A 22,577-nucleotide genomic window follows, 5' to 3' on the forward strand; every position below is an offset into this window, starting at 1 on the left:
TACTACAAAGCATATTATCACATGTTAAGGATCTTAATAGCAAAATTATTAATTCTCCTAATACAACTAGTCCAAATTTGATAAGTCTAATATCTGAAGTTATTTACGACAATTATAATTGGATGAATCTAATTTCAAATTTATACAAAATATTGATAACATATAAAACTAACCCTAATGCAAGATATTGGAATTTCATAGCAAAAGGATGTCACACTAATCTATCAATTGAGAGTAAAACAAATCTTTTATGTTCTGTTAACTTTTATTTTATTTTACATTTGTTGACCGGGCTAGTCTAACTGGATATATATCCATTTTCAGTAGATGCCCGGGGAGATAAGCTCAATGGAAACAAACAAAATCACATATACAAAAATTAATGTATACAATGAACATTGCAGGTGCAGTACAGAGAATAATCAAAGAAGTCATTTGTTCATAGCATAATGCAAAATATACAGATACAATTAGTACAATACAGAATGTAGTTGCAATACATTATAAAAAAGATGGCAGCTGAATTATACACTATATTAGCATACAAGTAGTCATAAAAAAGTAGGAGCTGAAATTATACAATATATTAGTAAAAGTAGTTTCCTTAATGAGATTCTGAAGATGTAAGTAATATTATAGAAGGACAAGTTAAGTTGTTATTAAGAAAAGGAACTTGATTACTGAGAAGAAGAGGATAGGTTGAACCAAGTAAGAAGAGCTAGTTGATAAGTCAGGTTTAGTACAGGGGCACAACCAATGTGTTCTGAGAAAAAGTTTAAATTTGGTTTTAAAGAGTGATATAGAGGGAAGAGAGGAAAGTTTGTTAGGAAGAAGGCTCCAGGATTTTCCAACAGTATTAGAGAAAAGAGAGACCCCAGCCCTGTTGTTTGATTTACAAATATCTGCAATAAGTTTATGTGATGGTCGTAAGGTCTTTATACTGTCATAGGGTGTAATGAGGGTAGATAGTATAGGGGTATTGGTAAGTTGGTAAAGGGTTTTATGGGCAATGGTCAGTTGGTGGAATTTAAGCTGATTTTGTAATTCAAGCCATCTTAGCTGCTTTAGATTAAAACAGTGGTGGAATCCGAAAGGGTTAACTGTAGCAAATCTGGCTATGTTATATGAGTTTTCCATTTTATTAAGGTTGTTTTAGCTAGATTAGTATATATGGGTGAGGCATAGAGGAGAGTAGAAATTAGATGGGTGTGAGCAATAGTTATTCTAGCTGCAGGAGAGAGGAAGGGTTTGATCCTGTAGAGAGAGTATAGTTTTCTATTAACAGATTTTAGAGTATTGTTAATATGGGTGTCGAAGTTAAGGCTGTTATCTATGGTGATACCTAATAGTTTGGTAGTTGGATCTGGGGATATGAGAGTACCATTATTGGATGTTACTGTGAAGTCTATTGGGGGACTTACAAGTAGGAGTAAAAAGGAGGAGTTTAGTTTTTTGGGGGTTCAGAAGGAGACAGCACTGTGTAAACCATTTTTCAACTGTGTTAAACACATTTTGGGTAAGGGAGTGAAGTTCAGATATAGATGTGGTTGAGCATATAAGTGTGGAATCATCTGCAAATTGTATGCATGTAGCTTGGGGGATTGCTAGGTGAAGGTCCTTGATAAATATAGAAAACAGGAGAGGTCCTAATATGGACCCTTGAGGAACACCAATGTTAATGGGCAGATGGGTAGATAGAATGTTATGCCAAAGTACAGCCTGTTGTCTGTTATCTAAGTAGGACTGGAACCATTTTATAGCTAGTGCATCTAGTGACAGGGATTTGAGGATATTTATAAGTATCTGGAGATTTACCACATCAAATGTCTTAGACAGATCTATAAACAGTGCAGAGGAAAGCATTTTGAGGTTACGGTTTTTGTTAATACAGTCAGAAAAGGAAAGGAGGGCGGTAGTAGTGCCTTGGGAAGGTCTGAAACCATGTTGAGAGTTTAAAAGTTAGTTATTTTGGATTAGGTGGTCTAGCAATTGTCTGTGGATGCATTTTTCCATGATCTTTGCTAAGGGAGAAAGTAGGGCTATGGGATGGTAACTGAAGAGTTCAATAGAGTTCCCACCCTTGTGAAGGGGGATAATATGGGATACTTTCCCAGATTTTAGGGATGTGTCCTTCACTGATGGTTCTGTTGATGAGAATGTAAATGGGATAGGCGATGGATTTGGCTGCCTTTTGTAGATATTCAGCAATTAGTTGGTCTGCTGAAGGAGTGCACGGTTTCAGTTTTTGGATAAGGGTAAGAATATATGTTGTTGGGACTGGTTGGAAGAGAAATGGAGGGGATGGGTTATAGTTAGAGTTGGATATAGTTAAGTTCTGAATAGATAACTGACTGGCAAGAGTTTGAATGGCCTCAGTGAAAAAGGTATTAAAGGCATTAGCAGTCTGCTTGGGATTCTCCTGGTCTGTGCCTTGTGGGTTTGGTGTGATGGATTGACCTGGGTGTAATAATTGATTAATACTCACCCATAACTTTTGTGGTTTATTATGGTGAGTCTGCTGGAATTGTAGGTAGTAGTTTGTTTTGTCAGACAGTATAGCTTTTTTAGTTCAATTTCTCAGCTGACTGAAGTTTTGTTGGTCTACTGGGTTTTTAGTTAAATAAGATTTATTCCAGTATTTATTTTTGAGATGGATTTTTTGACTGGTTTCTTTTGAAAGCCATGGGGCAGATTTAGTTCTCATTCTAATAGAGTGGGTTGGTGCATGGTGGTCTAATATGGCTAGGAAGTTATAATTAAAGTAATTAACAGCTTCCTCCAGTGTGAGGTATTTTAAGGGAGACCAGTTACATGATCTTAGTTCTCTCTGGAAGAGATTGGGGTTGAAGTTTTTCTTGGTTCTAATTGTCCTATATATGTTTGGATTAGGTAGATTGGATTTAAGCCTGATGATGTAGGTTAGTGAGTGGTCACTTACATCATCAGGGAGGGTTCCAGCTTCATATTTCTGGAAATGATTATTTATGAGAATCCAATCTTAGGTACTTTCTTTCTTATTAGGCTTGTTTATCCTCGTAGTGGAGGTAATGGTTTGAGAAAAACCAAAAAGGTTAATATGGCTGGTAGGGTGGCTACTGCTACAACACTTCCAATCAATGCTAAAATCACGTGGGATTATGGTTTCTTGGGGTAAATTTTGGGATAACCACCAAAGAATATTTTCTATGGTGGCAATGTTATTACCAGGAGGAAGATAGATGCAGATAATATAGATGGATTTGACTGTGTTAAGTTGAAGCTTGGTAATAAGAATTTCAGTGCTGGAGTCTTGAGGTGGTTTACAGTCGTAGGTAGTAATCTGTAACCCTGATTTAAATAGGATAGCTACACCACCACCCTTTTTGGTTGCATGGTCAAGTCACAAAATATTATAACCGGGTGGGATGACTTCATTGTCTTTAGTTACAGGTTTTAACCAAGTTTCTGTTAAACAAAGAAAATCAAAGGAGTAGACTTCCAAGAGAGCATGAAGTTGTGCAACTTTGTTATTAATGCTATGTATGTATGTTGAGGTGAGCTAATAAGAGTGAGTTAGGTGGTTTGGTAAGGGAATGGATAGTAGAGGGGTTGGGTTGAGGAGTTGAGTGGTAGTAGCAGTTGTTGGGCCTGGGTTTGGGTGAATGTCTCCATCTTTTAAAGAGAAGAGTAGTGTATGAAGCCTAGGATTTGGGAATTTACTATATAGAGGTACATATTTTCTGGGATTGGGAGAGTCATATCTAATGTAGGCTATCCTATGGTATTTTGCTAGTAGATACCTGGGTGTAGATGTTATGTTAACATGGTTAGTGAAAATAGGTAGAGAAGGAGAGGTAGATAGCTTATTGAGGTAGAGAAGGTGTGGATATAATGGGTGTTCATAGGAGGTTAGCAGTTAAGCTAAAGTTAGAGGTGGTAGAAATGTAAGTATGAGTAACCTCTGTAAGTGGGGTGGGGTGTGTAGCTTATACATCTGGAAGGGTAAGTTGTTAGGTTGCTGTTATAGGCTTTGAGATATACTTGGTGTGGAAAGGAATAGGTGGAGGGTGTGGTGGGAGAGATAGTAAGTGGTAAGTGAAAGGAGGGAATTGGAGTTAAGTCGCCAATGGTGAAGGGTTTGTGATTGGTGGAAGAGGGAAGGGGTGTGGTTAGATGGTATAAGAGTAGGACACCTGGGGGTGGGTGGAATTGGGGGTAGGGTAGGGGAGCGGAGTGAGCCCACAGGGCGTACAGAGCGGGTAGAGACAAGTGAAGGAGAAGCTAGAGAAGAAACTATCAGCAATGCTAGTAACTGAGGGAAAGTAAGGCAAGTCAGGAGTGGGAAAGATCAGAGATAAAAGAGAAGTCTATGAGAAAAAAACAGGTGGGTGTAGACAGATGAAGTAAAGGGTAAGTGAGAAAATAAGAACAGGTCTAGGACTTAAGAGATGTGTAATGACAGAAGAAATATAGTGGGATAATCAGGAGATAAAGGATGGGATAAGGGTGCCACCTAGTGGGCAGATCTAGTATTGCAGGTAAGTATGTAAGGGAGCTGGCTGGTTTAGAACTAACAAAGGAGTGATAGCTAGTAATGGGGGTTATTATAAAGTAGAAGAGGTTTGTTGGATACAGGGTAGATAGGGGGGGTAAAGGCTGCTGGCTGTTCAGGCTCGTAGTGTACTTTAGAACCTCTGAAGCAATAGTAGACGGTAATCAGCTTTACAAGCAGGACTTAGACAACCACATACTTTCTTGCTTCCTTGAGAGAGGGTGCAGGGAAAATAAGGCTGTTAGATGAGACTGCAGGTATTTCGATAGGGTCCTTTGTCACCAGGTAGGTAGGTTCTTAGAGACTATATCAGGAACAGTGCAATGGGTAGCAGGGTACTTTAGGGAGAAAGAGAGACAAACATGGAGGAGAGAAAAAAGAGTTTGCACATAGCAGGTAGTTATGACAATTAAACAAACAAAAAAGCTTTACATGAAGACACAATTAATAAAGTAGCTTATATTCATGCCCTTATTTTTGAAAGAAGCTATTGGAATCACTTTTAAGCTAGTAGTATTGTGACATTATAAAGTAGTCTAAACTATCATTTAGAAGAACTCTGAATCAGGTTTACTGAAATAGGGAGCAAGCAAAAACAAAAACATAAGCTTCTAATATCCAAATATAAACTATACCATCAAAAACAAAAAAAATAACTGGAAAGCTACCTTAGAGAGAAATTACTGTACTACTCTATACAGGGATAGTGAATTTACAGTGTGGAATACAACACTGAGAAAAAGAAAAATAATACTATTACTTATTAGAGATGCTACACCTGGTGGGCTTTCAGCTGCAATTAGAGCAAATATGGCATCCAGGGTTTTTAAAACCTTTGGTGTGTTGTACCTGAGCAATCACTTGGGGTGGGGGAAGGGAGGGAAACCTTCAACTGGAGTAGCAGGGGAGAATCCAAAAGGCTCTGCTAAACCTAGCTAATTATCAAGGACAGCCAAGCAAATAAGGTAAACTTACAGGCACCCTTGTTCAAGGACTGGAAGTTTTTTTCCAAGAAAAAACTATGTGCAGGAGTACACCATAGGTGGAAGATGTATGCTGCTTACTAGTCTGCAATGGCAGATTTTATTCTCTTTTATATTTGTATTCCCCTTTGCTCATTGTTTGCTGCACACAATGTAGCTAAAGATAAAAGCAGCTGGAGACTTTGCACCTCTGTTTGGTGTTTAGTGAAGAACAAGTATTGAGGAGGAGGAGCTGACTATTGAGAGGGGATAAATACCTTCACATATAACAAATTATCAACAGTGAAATGGAATGAAAGGGGTGGGGGTGGGCTAAGAGGAAGAAGGTTTGCAGCTATTGCCCCTGGGGTATGCACTCTAGCTGACTGTAACAGATTTTAACAAGGCATAACAGTAGTTACAAAAGCTGGCACCTACACTACACAAGTGGCAACAACAAGGTTCCTGGAGTTAAACCATGGGCTGCAGTCTATTTTTGGATGATTGCTGGTTAGAGTTTTCTTTGCTTTTAGCTGGAGTGAGAGGATTCCTTGCTCACACAAGTGGCGGGGGGGGGGAGTGATCAGGTCCTCAGTGGCTACTACACAAGTAGCAACAACAAGGTTCCTGTTGTTAAACCATGGGCTGCAGTCTATTTTTGGATTATTGCTGGTTAGAGTTTTCTTTGCTTTTAGCTGGAGTGAGAGGATTCCTTGCTCACACAAGTGGGGGGGGGGACACAAAGCGTTCAGGTCCTCAGTGGCTTAGAGATGCTACACCTGGAGAGCTTTCAGCTGCAATTCAATTAGCATTTCATTTACAAGTATGGAAAATATTTACATGGAAATATATTCACAGTGCATTTATTACACCTGATAAACTAACCAAATTCAATTCACTTGATGAATCCATTTGCTGGAGATGTTCTTTAAACTGTAAAGCTGATTGGTCTCATATATTTTTTGATTGTATTAATATAAAAAAATTCTTGGAAGAAATTATTATTTTTCTCCAAGCTATATTCACAGATACCTTTATTTTAACCAAATCTTTAGTCCTCTTAGATGTTAATGATTCTACTGGAATGAATAAAAAAGATCTATACCTACTTTGGTCCATACTAGATGTGGCAAGGAAATGTCTAACTAGAAAGTGGAAGTCTTCACAAGAACCTACTCTGGAAGAATTCTTGAGATTGTTGGAAGAAACAGCGACATTAGAAATCAGGGTGAAGGAATTGAGACTTTCACCGAAAACACGGACAAACAATCCATGGGAATTTTTTTTAACTCTTATTGAGACATTAAAAATGAACCCTAAATAATTAATGTGTAACTGTATACTTTATTAAATGAATATTATAATTTTTTGTTACTAATTTCATATATTTTATTATTTTTTTCCCGCCTTTGTTCAGGTCATTTGTACATAGTGTTTATAAAGGTTTATAATACTTGTTTATTGATGATTGTATTGTTAAACATTATATTGTTTGGAAAATAAAAAAATATTTGAAAAAAAAGATAAAAAAGAAAACATCCCATTAACTGGCCTAGCAGTGACACAGTCACAACTGTTTGACATACACCCTTGCGGTTGTCATATATGAGCTGTCCTTTATCAGGGTGAGTCAGGCTCCTGAGTTGTGATCCCATCTCACAACCTCTCAGAGCATCGCATCTGGGCAATGCCTAAAATGATGGGGGGATAAATAGGGACAGACTTTAAATATTCCTGTTACAAACATAGGAATTTTGTAGAATTATACATTTAGCATTGCGATGAATATTCTTAAGGATGTGTAGTCTTAATCTCAAGTGTTTGTCATTACCTGATGACTTCAATCTTCAGCTATTTGCCAGAAAAGTACAGATCTCAGGAGGAACAGAGAAAAAATCATTATGGTAAAATGTGGACATTCTGTGAAGATCTGTACAGTTGAGAGGGATTTTTGTGATATCTCCCACTGCAGAGAGGGCCAGATGCTATGGCCATAGCAGCTGTTTAGCAGGGCATTAGTACAGAATGTCTTGTTGGGACATATATTCCTCCAAATCATATTTCCCATTATTACAGACCAAGTATTACATTCAATTACTTGCTTACATGTTCTGCTTACTTTTTTCTTTCTTCTCTTTTCCACTTTATGTTTCATTTGTTATCTCCCTCTCTCTCTCTCTCTCTCTCTCTCTCTCTTTGTGGATTACAGCGATAGAGCTGGTTTGAATAGGTGGCAGCATGGCATTTGGAGGTGTTGCTCAGGATCAGGTAATGGCCTGTACATCTATTGGGATTGCCCACTTGCTAAGTGTATGCAGAGCAGCTGTATATTTCTTCCAATAGCCAATGTCATGGCAACACACTCCTATAAATGAGTAATCAATCTGGGCATTGGTCCTTTTCCTTACTTGTGAGGAAGACATCCTGGAGTTGTGTGAGCTACTACCTCTTACTCCAAGAGTTGTGGAGACGAGCCAACTAAATGGTGGGGAAGATTCAAGACTTAGGGGTAGAATGTGAGTATTGCTGTTATATGTTTGGAATACTGCTAGTTTAACAGCATTTGTCTGCACATGATACTTCTGCATGGTTTTCAGTCTGACAAAGTTCTGTCTCTGCATAGCTCTTAACTGTAGTGCCATCCACATAATGGCCAGTGGTTAGCCTGTTATCTATGGACATTTCCCAAGACAGGTGTTGTCCTTGCCAAATCAGTAGCATATTCTGGTGATTGCATTATGTGGATGGTAACATCTATTTGTTTTTCTGACTTTATATCTCTCAGAAAAGATATGATACAACAAAGCCTGTAACACGAGCAACTTTCTCAGTGTATAACAGCAATAATTCATGTATAGCTGTGTATTTGGTCTTCTGTCCACCAATTATGTCAGGCTCTGTCCAGATGTCATACAGTAGTAGGTGGATAGGTATACTGGTCTATCATTATTTAGTGCTGTAATTCCTGAGGAGGGGGAATGGCTGGGAAACATGTTGAAGTCTGTACATTCAAGAGGACGGTGTATAGAGAATGTTCTTAGATGGCTTTGTAACATATTTTATGTGGGGGACATTAACATGTTTTAAAACTAGGCTGTTAGAATATGTCAGACATATTAATGATAAGAAATATGTTAGTTCTATAGCTGTACATTTGAATAAATCTCACCATGGGGACAGTAGTGGGTCTCAAGGTACTGTTTCTGAAAACATCTGTTCCTCAGTGTGATGAAACATTCATAAAAGGACAATTGTTATGTACAGACGCAATGTATTAATATTAACTGTGATACTTTATCCCGTAGGGGGTTAAATGACAAGTGTAACTGGAGGCTGAGTCTTCAATTATGTAATTAGGTGTTAATTGCTTCTTGTGATTAAGGCATGTATTTCTGGTAATGTTTACTCCTTGAAGGCTTTGGCCAAGACACCAGTGTATAATAAACATGTGTGAATTACTGGCTAGTTGTATTTTTTTTTTTTGCTCTGTTCAGACATTTTGTTTGTTTTACTAAGAGGCTGTTGTATGTCTGGCCATTGTGTATGGCCTATCATGATTTTGCAGCAGTGTACTGTTCACTTATTTATTTGGACTGTGGGGGGCAGATGTGAGTGTCATAGGCTCATATGTTGGTACTAGGCTATCGGCCCTAGGGTCAATACAAGCCTAGCCATAACAATTCCCTGGTTATTTCTTCCCAAAATATTTACTTCCCTGGACCGCTGTCTAGCAGGGTGACCGACACGATCTTCGGGGTGAATTTCCTATCTTCTATCCAATCGTCAAGGTTCCTTTTGAAGAGGGCCAAGTAGGCACTCTGCTTGACATGTATGGGCAGTCTTTTCCAGAGTCTGGGGAGTCTCTATGTCAGGAACCTATCCCTCCAGCATGTTTTGTCCATTGTGATGACAAGGTTTAGATCCCTAGAGAATGTGGCTCTGAGGGATTAGGATTTCTTTAAGTGGAGCATGTCCAACAGCTCAGGATTTGACATGGCCTTGTATGTTAAGCAGAGAAGGCCTTTGAGTAGATGATATGCCACAGAGTATAGCTGGAGTTTTTTTACACGTTCAACATATGTCATCTGCTTTAGGCCTGTGATTCTTTTATTGAGGTATTTCTGCGTCCTTTCCAGCTGTTGCAGATGTCTTGTGAGGTACATAACAAATGGGGCATTGTACTCTATAATGAGTCTAATGAGGGTTGAGTACAGTAGGCCAATGACCTCCTTTTTTCTTGATAGAAAGCCCTTAGTGATGTGGTGTGCCACATAGAAGGATTTTCTGACTGTTGTGGTGATGTGGTTATCGAAGGTGAGACCACTGTCCACCTGTGTCCCTAAGTCTCTCATCACACTTTCAGTGTTTAGTGTACTGCCACCTATGTGGTAATTCATGGGTACATGTTTTTCCCAAAGGGGATAACTATACATTTCTTGGCATTAAGCTTGAGCCCATGGCTTTGGAACCAAGCATCTGTTTCTGTAAGGCCCTTTTGTAGAATATCCACAGCATTTGGGGATTCAACAATGGCTCCCAAGTTGCAGTCATCTGCAAACTTTGTTAGCCAGTGCCCCTTAGTGTTGGCCTGTACTTCAGAGAAGTAGATGCCAAACAAGAACGGTCCCAGGACTGAACCCTGAGGTACTCCGCTTGTCAATTGCCTGGGGCTGGATTTGGAGTCAGCTACTTTTACAGTCTGGGTTCTGTCAGTAAGCCAGTTGGCAACCCATCAAGTGATGTAGGGATTTATGCCCAACTTAGTAAGTTTATCTATGATTCCAGAGTGGGGGATGGTGTTGAAGGCCTATATATATGTATATGTATGTATGTTTGTATCTATATATATTTAAATTTATTATATATTTATATATATATTTGTATATATATATATATATATATATATATATATATATATATACATGTGTATATATATATATATATATATATATATATATATATATATATATATATTTGTATACACAAACACACACATATATTATATATATATATATATATATATATATATATATATATATATATAAAATTTAAACTTCTAAGTAAGAGGAAAAATAAAACTGTTGAATAAAAACACGGACACTAAACTGTTCAATTAAGCTTTCGCTCTTATTAGGTAGAAGAGCTTCTTCAGAATGTACAAGGAAAATAACTGTAGGATAATTCAAATACAACTGGATGCATCATGCGAACATAGACTAACCAATAGGAATGAAATATGCAAAATATTAGAATATACTAAATATTAAAAAGAAAATTAGAATCTAATATATAAACAAGCCAATCAGATAAAGGTGCTAGAATAATTATGTAAAATACAGAAATCAGTTGAAATACTAGAATCTAAATAAGTAATGTAATATGAGTAAATATACTAATAAACAGTAAACAGTAATAAACATACATTAGAGCTGTTCAAGGGCAATAAAATTATCTATACCATTTAAGAGCACATTTAATGTTGACACTGTCATTTAAACCTGGATAGACTTCTGAATTAAGTAGCAATTGCCATTTTAATTCTTTAACTTCTAATAGTAATTTCCAATCACCAAAGAAACAATCAATTTGTTCTAGGACTAGGAAATCAAACTTTGTAAAATTAATGCAATAGGAACTGTGTTTAGCAAGAGCATAGTTCATATTTTTAGATCTAATGGCGGCCAAATGTTCCTTAATCGCTTTAGATGCAGCTTCCTGTTTGAGTCATCCGACGACTACAGTTGATCAGTCTTGCTTCACAGAGGTTACCGTCGATCAGTCTTGCTTCACAGAGGTCGCTGTACCTCGTAGCACAAAATCCATGTCCACCATGAATTTTTCTAACGCTCGATCTTCCAACATTCCATCTTCAAACCCTCAGCACGATGTTTTCAACAGCACATTGCCTGTCACTGGAGCCTTTCATTCATCGACGGATCTTCAGAGCGCTCTTACTGTTAATTCCTGTTTAACCGATGACAGCCTTCTGAGCGCTCCACCATCTGCGGATCAAATAAAGAACTGTTCATTCAGTGCATCTGTAAACGATGGAATTCTTTCTTCAAAAGATCATACTAACATACCCACCATTAACCCTAATAACATAAACAATATCACAAATCTTAACATTCCTATCAATAACATTTCATACATTCATCAACATGACACTTCTGCCCCTTATACCAACACTCTCTCTACTAACTCCTCTAACCTTATTTATACTGTTGCCCCTACTACTTCCATTCATACAACTATTAACAGCATCAACACTAGTAACATCCATAGTAACCTTACCCATAACATTCTTTCTACTTCAACAGGCCATGACACCACATATTCTGGTCTTCTTCCTAACAATATAACTAACACTGATACTCCCAATATTTCTTTTTTACTTCGTTCACCTCTCGCCTCAAACCCTTTTTCTATCCCCACTACTACCACTACGTACAACCAATCATCCCACTTTCTTAATATTCACTCTGATACTTGCAAAAGTGACATTTTCAAACTAGAAAGACTGATTAAAGTCTATAAAAACATTGAATATGACATACACTATCTTGACACCTGCCTTACAAACAACATAGTCCCTCAAGGTTTACGTTATACCAAATTTCCCAATATTGCTTCCTCAAATAGTCTACTTTACAATTCTCTCAAATCACTATTTAATGAGACTGGTTTGAAAATCATCTCCATTGTTAACGATGACAACAAGAAGAGACTTCACGATCTAAGGAATGATATAGACTCCTTGAACTCCACTCTACTTAACCATCAAGACTTTCACATGTATGAACATTTTTATCGAGGCATTTCCCAAAGAATAGATAGACACATTTCTTCTCTTATCACCAGAAAGCAAGGGAAACTCAACAGAGATATTGCGCAGTATACCAACAATTCTGCTTATCCCATACATAGAAATAGCAAATCTTATTCTAACCAACAGCTGCCTTCCTACACCTCTGGCTTTCTAGGTGACAATCTACGTGTTCAAAGAAAAAATTTTAACCCTCGTACTTATGCCAGTGCTGTTAAGAAGAACTCTAATAGAAGTTACTCGTCTAAACACCATGAACAACCTCCTAACCAGCATTCTACATTATCATCACCTAATCAACAGTACATTAATCTACCTTCTATTATTAGTACTACTACTTCTTCCATGCCTCCCCCTTGTTTCCCTCCTTGTTCCCCTGGTCCCCTCCCTTCTCCCCTTGGTCCCCCCTGTCCCCCTGGTCCCCCTCCTTTTTCCCCTTCTTCCACCTCCCCTTTTTCCATTTCCCGTCCTGTGGTTTCCAAATCCCCTTCCCTTCTTCCCCTCTTCTCTCCCTCTTCCCTTGCTCCTCCCCGTCCTGTCCCCTCTTCTGATCCTCCCCTCTTCAACCAAGATTTTTTGTCCACCAGTACAGCTCCTATTCTTCCCAATACCCCTTTCCGAGGAAAAGGGAGAGGAAAAGCCAGAAACATCCTCACAAGCAAAAGACCACTACCTCCTCGTTCCCCTGGCTCACGAATTATCACCAGGAGCTCTGTGAAGAATCACGTTCTTCTATAGATTTACTTAACTCTTTTCAAAACCCTTCCCCCTCCTCCCATCCCCCTCCTTCCTTTTCCCCTGCTTTCTTTCCCCGTTGTCCCCCCTCTATAAACTTTACATACATTTTCAATTCTTTGAGTCACATGACCTCCCCTATCTTCAATCTAACCAAGCGTAATTTTTCTAACCAGCAATTACACCTTTTATACAAAGGATTCAACTACATTCCTGCCCAACGGGCTTATTTACCTAACCTATTACTGGATTTAAAACTTTATGCTAGAAAACTCAATTTAAGACTTTTACATTCTAATTCACACACCAACACTGGCAACCCAGAAAATTCTGATTCCAGTCTATCTAGTGATTCAGACTCATCACAACAGATGACCACACTTAAACCCAAAAGTCTATTCAACCCACCTTTACATCCTTCAATTTCATCTTTTTTAAAAATTTGTGAAAGAGACATTAGATATTTGTGTTCCTCCAATATCACTACCAAATGGTTCAACTTATCTCATCTGGAAAGGAGAATTTTATCTGACTTTACCAAAGACAAATCCTTACGCATCATGCGAGCCGACAAAGGCAACGGCTTAGTACTGATGGAACAAGACCTGTATATTCAAAAAATGGAATCTTCCTTACTTGACAACAACCTTTTCCAACTTGTTGACATCGAAATTGTTCACAAACATTTTTCTAACATTGACAAAACTTTGAAAAAACTTAAGTCTACTAATGCCATCTCTTTAGATGAATATACCTTCATGCATGTACCTTCTCCCAATCTTGGGAAACTATTTGGCATTCCTAAAATCCATAAAAATTCGGAAGATCCACCCTTCAGACATATAATTTCAAATAAGAAAACCAAAACTGAAAAGATTGCAGAATTTTTAGACTCTATTCTCAATCCTTTAGTCCAAGCTACACCTCATTATTTAAAAGATTCATGGGTTTTTCTAAATGAATTGTATCTCAAGAAAAACGATTTATCCAATTGTATTTTAGTGACTTTGGATGTGGAAGGTCTTTATACCAACATACCTCATTTGGAAGGCTTATTATTCTTTAGAATGTTTTTGAATAAATACACTAATTTCTCCCCATCCAAAATTAACACCTTGTGCACGCTAGTTGATATTGTATTAAACAACAATTTCTTTTTCTTCAACAATCACATTTATAAACAAATTAAAGGTGTAGCTATGGGCTCTATTGTTGCTCCCTCTTTTGCTAACATTGTCCTCAGTACTTGGGAACTAGAAAAATTGCATCATCTACGAAACTTCAATTCCATATTGATCTACAAGAGATTTATCGACGATATTTTTTTCACGTGGCATGGTGACAAGCCTTCCTTAGACATTTTTATTGACAATATGAAAACTAGCTTAGGTTTTTTAAACCTTGTCTTATCTGAATGTGGTAACAAAGTCTCCTTTTTAGATACTGAGATTTACTTTTCCACTAATGACCATGTTTGTTCCACCATACATAGAAAAGATACCTACAAAATTAATTTCCTAGATTTCAATAGTTCTCACCCTTACTTTATGAAAAGAAATATTGTACGCAGTCAATTTATACGCACTTCTAGACTTGTTAGTCTTGATGAAGAATTTTACACCCAAGCCACCTTGCTTAAACACATGTTCCTTTCTAGGAACTACCCTTTATCTCTAATCAACTCTACTTTTGAGAATATTTCATTAAACAGACATACTATACACTTACCCATTTTATCTTATGGCTTCAAACCCAAAACTACACCTAGTAACCACCATAATCCAAACATGTCCCTTAGTTTTCCCTTACCTATTTCCAGGGACATGTCATCTGTTAGAGATATTTTATCCAAAAACTGGAATATTCTAAATGACTCTCATCACATGGTACAAACTATTGGCTCCTCTCCTTTATTTTCATATAAAAGAACCAAAACTTTCAAAATGCATTTTGAAAATAGAGATCCACCTTTTTATACTTTAGATTCTCATGTCTCTTCAGCCACCCCAGGCATGTTCACATGCAATAAATGTGTTGTTTGTCCATTCATTCATGTAGGTTCTAATCACACATTTTCTCACAACAGTTATCGCATTGTTTTCAACAAACATTTTGATTGTCATTCCTCTGCTGTAGTATATGCTAGTATTTGTTCTTCCTGTCACAGTTTTTATGTTGGAAAAACTTCCAGAAAACTGTCTGACAGAATTAAGGAACATTTGGCCGCCATTAGATCTAAAAATATGAACTATGCTCTTGCTAAACACAGTTCCTATTGCATTAATTTTACAAAGTTTGATTTCCTAGTCCTAGAACAAATTGATTGTTTCTTTGGTGATTGGAAATTACTATTAGAAGTTAAAGAATTAAAATGGCAATTGCTACTTAATTCAGAAGTCTATCCAGGTTTAAATGACAGTGTCAACATTAAATGTGCTCTTAAATGGTATAGATAATTTTAATGCCCTTGAACAGCTCTAATGTATGTTTATTACTGTTTACTGTTTATTAGTATATTTACTCATATTATATTACTTATTTAGATTCTAGTATTTCAGCTGATTTCAGTATTTTACATAATTATTCTAGCACCTTTATCTGATTGGCTTGTTTATATATTAGATTCTAATTTTCTTCTTAATATTTAGTATATTCTAATATTTTGCATATTTCATTCCTATTGGTTAGTCTATGTTCACATGATGCATCCAGTTGTATTTGAATTATCCTACAGTTATTTTCCTTGTACATTCTGAAGAAGCTCTTCTACCTAATAAGAGCGAAAGCTTAATTGAACAGTTTAGTGTCCGTGTTTTTATTCAACAGTTTTATTTTTCCTCTTACTTAGAAGTTTAAATTTTATATTCATTATTTCTTCTTTTTTCGGTTTTAATTTTATTTATATATATATATATATATATATATATATATATATATATATATATATATATATATATATATATATATATGTATATATATATGCACACCTCGGTATTTATTGGGAATATATCTATATATTGTTGTACACATATATGACTCTCCCTACATATCTCACTCTCTCTCTTTGTATGTTTTTATTTATATATATATATATATATATATATATATATATATGTATTTATACATACTAAGCCTTTCTAATTGCACACTTGTCTCTTCCCTATTGTAAACTGGCTGTAAATAAGGGTATGTTTGAGAAAACATCCTCACACAATATATCTAAGGTGGCTTACTGGTAAATTGCATTGGCTATGGTGTGCAAGGTCCTGGGTTCAAGGGCTGTTTATTTGCTGCTAGGCAGAACAAGGACTATTGGATACAGAGGGGTTAAATCAGTTTTGAGCAGTTTTGAACATGTTTGGATGGGCCTGCATGATAGTAAGTGATGCTGATGTATGGTTAAATGAATAGACCCTTACATTGTGTAGACTTCTCTTACCAGTGTGAAAATCTGCTTAGCATTTACATTTAAGCAATGCTTACACCTGCTAAGCATATCTCCTCCCTGGGAACCAGTGATCACATTCCAGTCTGATAAAATAGCAGGGTAATGACATCTTTAATAAGTGTATTTGATTCCCTGTACATAACATGCTTCTATGTGCTGTCATTACAGTAGCAAGGGTTGTGCGTATACTGTATGGGATACCTGAGTAAACATGGGTAGTACCACAGTCTTTTTCTCTTTTGATTTGTTTCATACATGGGTAGTATCCCAGGTTATATGCAGTGACACTTGCATGTTACACCAGCTACAGTGCACTGGTTGACAGAAATAGTTTAACGAATATTGTATCATTACATTATTACTTTAACAGTGCTTTTTCAAGTAAGAGTAGATTGCAGATTGTAGTACTGGAACCATACACCCCTGCATGCAAAGCTGGACTCTAAGTACTGAGTATCTTGTTCTTGGTGTTTGAGCTGTATGTCTATATGTATCTCCTTCTGGATATTAATCTGATATGTTTATATTAACTGTAGACTACTGTGATTTTTGGCCATGTCGTTGAGGACTGCTGTCATGTGTAATGGCATACCTTTCAGTTTCAGATATGTATCTTTCAAAACATTCATCCTAATGCATAACCTGTTTGCTATCTACTTTCTGTCTGTCCTCTGTACAGATGTGCAGATGTCAGGTATTGCTACAGCCATACCACTGTGTAGGTGCCCAGATTGTATTGTGCTGTGGACGTGGACATTGCTGCTAGTTCCGACATATGGGACATTCTTTAACATGGGCCTTGCCCCATTTCCTTGCCTGTGTGAGGGACATTACAGTGGTGGTGGCCTACAGATTCACATACAGTGGATGGCAATACATCACAGGATAGGACATGTGGAGGCAGCCAACCAACATGGTGAACCTATCTCCAGATTTGTGAACAGATTCTATGTCATCAGTGCTGTTATACACATGGTGGATTGATAGATTGACAGGGTTTGTGTGGGCATGCATTTAATGCGTGATTTCATGACTCACAGTGATACATTTCTGACATACATCTCCATTGGCACACTGTCCACAGACTGGTCACATGTCTGCCTGTTATGTTTTGTGTGTTCACCTGACAGTTGTTGTCCTTTGTAAATTAGTTGTAGACTCTGGGGAATGCAGTCAGTAAATACTCACATCTATTGGTATTACTGATGTCATATTCCTCTTACAGGATGTTACAACTAACCCAGTGATATCTGCAACTCTCTCAATGTATGACACCAGAATGTCCACTCTACCCCTGTGTTTGTGCCTCTATTCCCACCTAGTGATATAGGGGTTGATGCTGACCTTAGTGATTGGGGAATGTTATCAAAGGCTCTGGCCAGATCACTGTATCCTGTATGTGGCTCCTTGCCTTCATCCACAGCTGCGGTGACTGCTGCCAAGAAGTTGACCAGGTTGAATGAGCAGGTATGACCTACCCTTCATAAAAGTAAACTGTGTGGGATCCTGAGTATGCAGATTCCCATATCCCTGTTTATTAGGTGCATGATGATGCATTCCATAGCTTCGCATAACAGACTTGTCAGGCAGCTAGGGCAGTATTTCCCAGGGTCTGTAGTCACACCTCATTTGTGGAGATGGGTGACTGTAGCAGTGTACAATTCAGTAGGGACAAAGCCTGAGGTGAGGCTGTGTTTGAACAGGGCACACAGGTAAGGTGCCATGTCACTCTGTAGTTGATGTAGAGCACAGCCAGGGATATTGTCAGGTCCCATAGAAGCTGTATTCTTGGCCTTGGACTGTGGTGTTTTAACCTGTGCTGCAGTAATACTGGGTGCCTGGCAGTGTACTGGTATTGTGATTGGTGCTTGGGGGGGAGTGAGGGGTAATGTTTGCACTCAAGATGCAAGCCAGTATATTGGCATCATTTGCCAGCTCAGTCTGGGAGGTACCGTTGTCTAGTAGCTCAGAACAAATCTTGTTATTGCCATGGAGATTTTTTACATAACTGTATGAGGCCGTGTGGCTGTCTTTACTATGTGCTCCAATTCTGTTTTCACAGCTAACTTTGTAGTATTTGATGAGGGATCTCAACTTTTCATTGAGGCTGATAAGGGATTATTTCCTGTCTTGGGACGTTACCTTATTCCATATCAGTTCCCTCCTTCTGTTGTACAGTTTCTTTATGGCAGGGGACCACCAGATCAGCTTCCTTTTTTGGAGGTGAGGGTCCTGGTTGTATTGGGTAAGGCGGTATCCATGTAATTTTTGTATGTGTTCATAGTGCATTGTTGTTTGATTCAGCTGTCATGCAGCTAGTCTCCATTTGCATGGCTGCTGTGAGTTAGCCACCTCTTATTTTATGAGGCCATAGCTAGCTTTGGAAAGGCTTTTCATGGTGGTTATCTAGGCAGGGGGTAGGAGGGCTGTGAATTTCCAAAGGTGATTAATTTTTGTTCTGATATAACAAGAGAGGAGTTGACTACTGGTGTAGAGCAACACTCACCCATGTTAGGATGGACCAGGTTGATGTGATGGGCATGTGCAACAGTACATGAGTAGCTTTCCCAGTTAATGGTGGGGTAGTTGAAGTAAACCAGTATGATAGTGTTAGGTTGGACACTAATATTCTCCAGGGTTTTTATGGACATGGAGTGTAAGTGTTGGGACATGTATGGGTGCCTATAGCAGGCTACAACCTGAACCACTGTCTTATCCAATGTCACCTACACCTGCAGGATCTGTAATGCATAATGTTGGTCTACCACTCTGGAGGTGTGTGTATCCTTTATAAATATGAAAATACCATCACCTTTGGAGCTTCAGTCCACTTTCTTCAGCCAAATGTTGTGGAATTAATTATAGGCTGGTACTGCAGGGGTGCTTCCTGCTGCCTTTAAACAGGTCTCTGTTATAGCACAGATGTCATTGTTCCCCATATTAAGGAATACTTTCAGTGAGTGCATATTCAGATTTGGAATTCAAGTGTGCAGCAGCATGACCCTCTAACTGCATGTCTTTGTAGCTATCATATATTTCTGTATATTTATGTATATATATATATATATATATATATATGTGTGTGTGTGTGTGTGTGTGTGTGTGTGTGTGTGTGTGTGTGTGTGTGTGTGTGTGTGTGTGTATTTATTCACCTTTTTATATATATGTATGCATGCATATATGTGGATATAAATGTGGATGTCTCTCTCTCTCTGTGTATATATATATATATATATATATATATATATATATATATATATATATATATATATATATATGTGTGTGTGTGTGTGTGTGTGTGTGTGTGTATTATGTATAGATTTGTCCACATATATGCATCTCCATACATATATACATGTATATAGACTACCTAACTGATTCTACAGACTCCTTTCCCTGTTGTTGGATGACTGTGCTAACTGATATGTTTGGAATGCCATCTCTATTTTGTAGGGCTCAGATGGTGTAATAGTACATTGCTTTGATCATAGTTTACAAGGCCCTGGGTCCAGGACTTAGCAGGCTTTATTATTTGTTGCAAGGCAGAACAGTTCTGCTGTGGAGGGAGGGATAAGGGCAATAATTACAAGAGGTCCCTAATTTGGGCCCCTTCAGCCCCATTTACCCAGCTCTTGGTCAGATTTGTTGCAGTATGTTGCTCAGAGTGTGGATCTGATGTCTGACTGCACTACATACGTATATATACATATATATAGACACACACACACACACAGACATATATTTATATATATATATATATATATATATATATATATATATATATATATATATATATATATATATATATATATATATATATATATATATATATATATATATATATATATATATATATATATATATATGTATATGTATATATATATACCCACACACACACACACACACACACACACACACACTTATATATATATATGGTTTCACTTCAGAATCCTGAAATATCGCAATCCTGAACTTCATAATCTGGAAGCCCAAAATCCTGAAAATTCAAAATCGTGAAAACTCAAAATCCTGAATCCCAAAATACTGAAAATATACAGGACACAAAGAATAACAATATTCCAGTACAAGGAAGCACAGAAACACATACAAGACAAAGGATAGCACTTTTCTCTAAATATAGGCAGGTGGGCAAGCCCCCTGCACCCTCCCCTTGTGGGGGCCTATGCCCCCCCACACCACCTGTTAATTACATATATGAACTCCAAGATTGCACTCCACAGGAAAAAAATGGCAAATATACCATCACATGTATCATGACTGCCTGTTGTAAACTTAGTAATGTTCCCTTTTAACTTGCTATGCTACAACATAACTCATGATAGTGTAGGGAAGTGCAATCTTGGAGTAGATATATTTTTATAGCAGGGGGTGTGTGGGGCACAGCCTCCCACATGGGGAGTACAGGGGGGCTTGCCCCCTGCTTATATTTGGTGGAATGTCATATGGTTTGTGTTGTCTATAGTCAGTATATCTATCCTGTGTGTTTTCAGTATTTTGGGATTCAGGATTTTGAGTTTTCAGGATTTTTGTCTTACGGATTATGAAGTTCAGAATTGTGATATTTCAGGATTCTGAAGTGAAACGATATATATATATATATATATATATATATATACATATATATATATATATATATATATATATATATATATATATATATATATATATATATATATATATATATATATATATATATATATATATATGTATGTATGTAAATACATTTTCCTTACTGTTGAATGACTGTGCTGCATGATATGTTTGAAAAACCGTGAGACAGATCTACAGCTCAGATGACTTAGTGGTAAATTGTTGTGGCAGGGTCCTGGGTTTAAGACTTGCAAGGGTTGATTATTTTGTTGCTGGGCAGAATGAGGGCTGTTGGAAACAGAGTGATTAAGGCACTTTTAAGTAGTTGTAAGCAGTTTACGCAAGTTCGTGCAGTGGTAAGCAATACTAATTTCTGGTTGAATATGCTTACAGACAGCCTCAAAAATGCTTCATCTGTGTAAGCATTGCATAGACCCATGCAAACAGCCTTAATCCTGCTTACTAGTACTTAAAACAGCATACTCCCACTTACCCCATACTAATTTCTTTAAAAAAAAGGGTGATAGGACAGCACAGAGGGAAAGACAATAGGGAAAGTAGCTAGGGATATGCAGGACAGGTGTAGGGAAGGTCCATAGCTATCCATTTCTTCTACAGCAACAGCTGTGCATATATACTAAATTTGGAGGTATATTTGGACACTCAATCCCCTGAGAGAGGGGTGAGGACAACAATAATGTGATGTGAAGCCAATTAGACCAGATTACATGTGTCTAGTGGGCATGTGTATGAAATGGAGACCTATGTATGGGGAAAAATTTTATTTGGGAACAAATTGCTCCTTTTTTAAGGTGAGAGTGGGATGCTAATGAAGGATAGTAGGTATATTTGGGGAGGTAGGTTGGGTGGGAAGACAGACAAGACAGACAAGACAGCATACAGGGTTGGTATATGACACATGTGAGGGTAAACACCTTGGACAGGGAGGGGTGTTTGGTAATCAGAAGTCCTTGAGCCCCCAAATGGATACAGTGGGACTGAGGTCCCCACTTATGGGCAGCCACCATTGCACCTTCATGGCCCCAAAGGTGGCTGTGCTTGGGGCTCAGCAGGATGGGCAGGCTGACCCTATAAAAGTGCCACGTGGCTTGCAAGCTGGTGTAGCAGACCTCCAAATTCCTTGCAGAGCTCACTATGCAGCAAACCCCGGGCCTTGCTTTAAGTGATGGTTCCACTTGAAGGTGGTGCAAGACCAGTGGATGAGAAGGTCTCAGGGTGGGTCCCAGATGAGCTGTGGCCTGGTGCCATGGCCAGATGAGGTGGGAGAGGCAGATCCACTGGGATCAGCCTTCCCTGACGTGCTATGGTGTTGCAGTTTTAGAACATTTGTTGGTTAGTAATGGTTAACACATTCCATGATTAGTTATTGCAGCATGCATGAGTATTCCAATGAACCTAATATAACACATTTGGCACATTTGCATATCAAACAGAACACATGCA

Source organism: Protopterus annectens, chromosome 3.part1 (genome assembly GCF_019279795.1).
Source record: "Protopterus annectens isolate FY-2018-M chromosome 3.part1, PAN1.0, whole genome shotgun sequence".
NCBI classification, from domain to species: Eukaryota; Metazoa; Chordata; order Ceratodontiformes; family Protopteridae; genus Protopterus; species Protopterus annectens.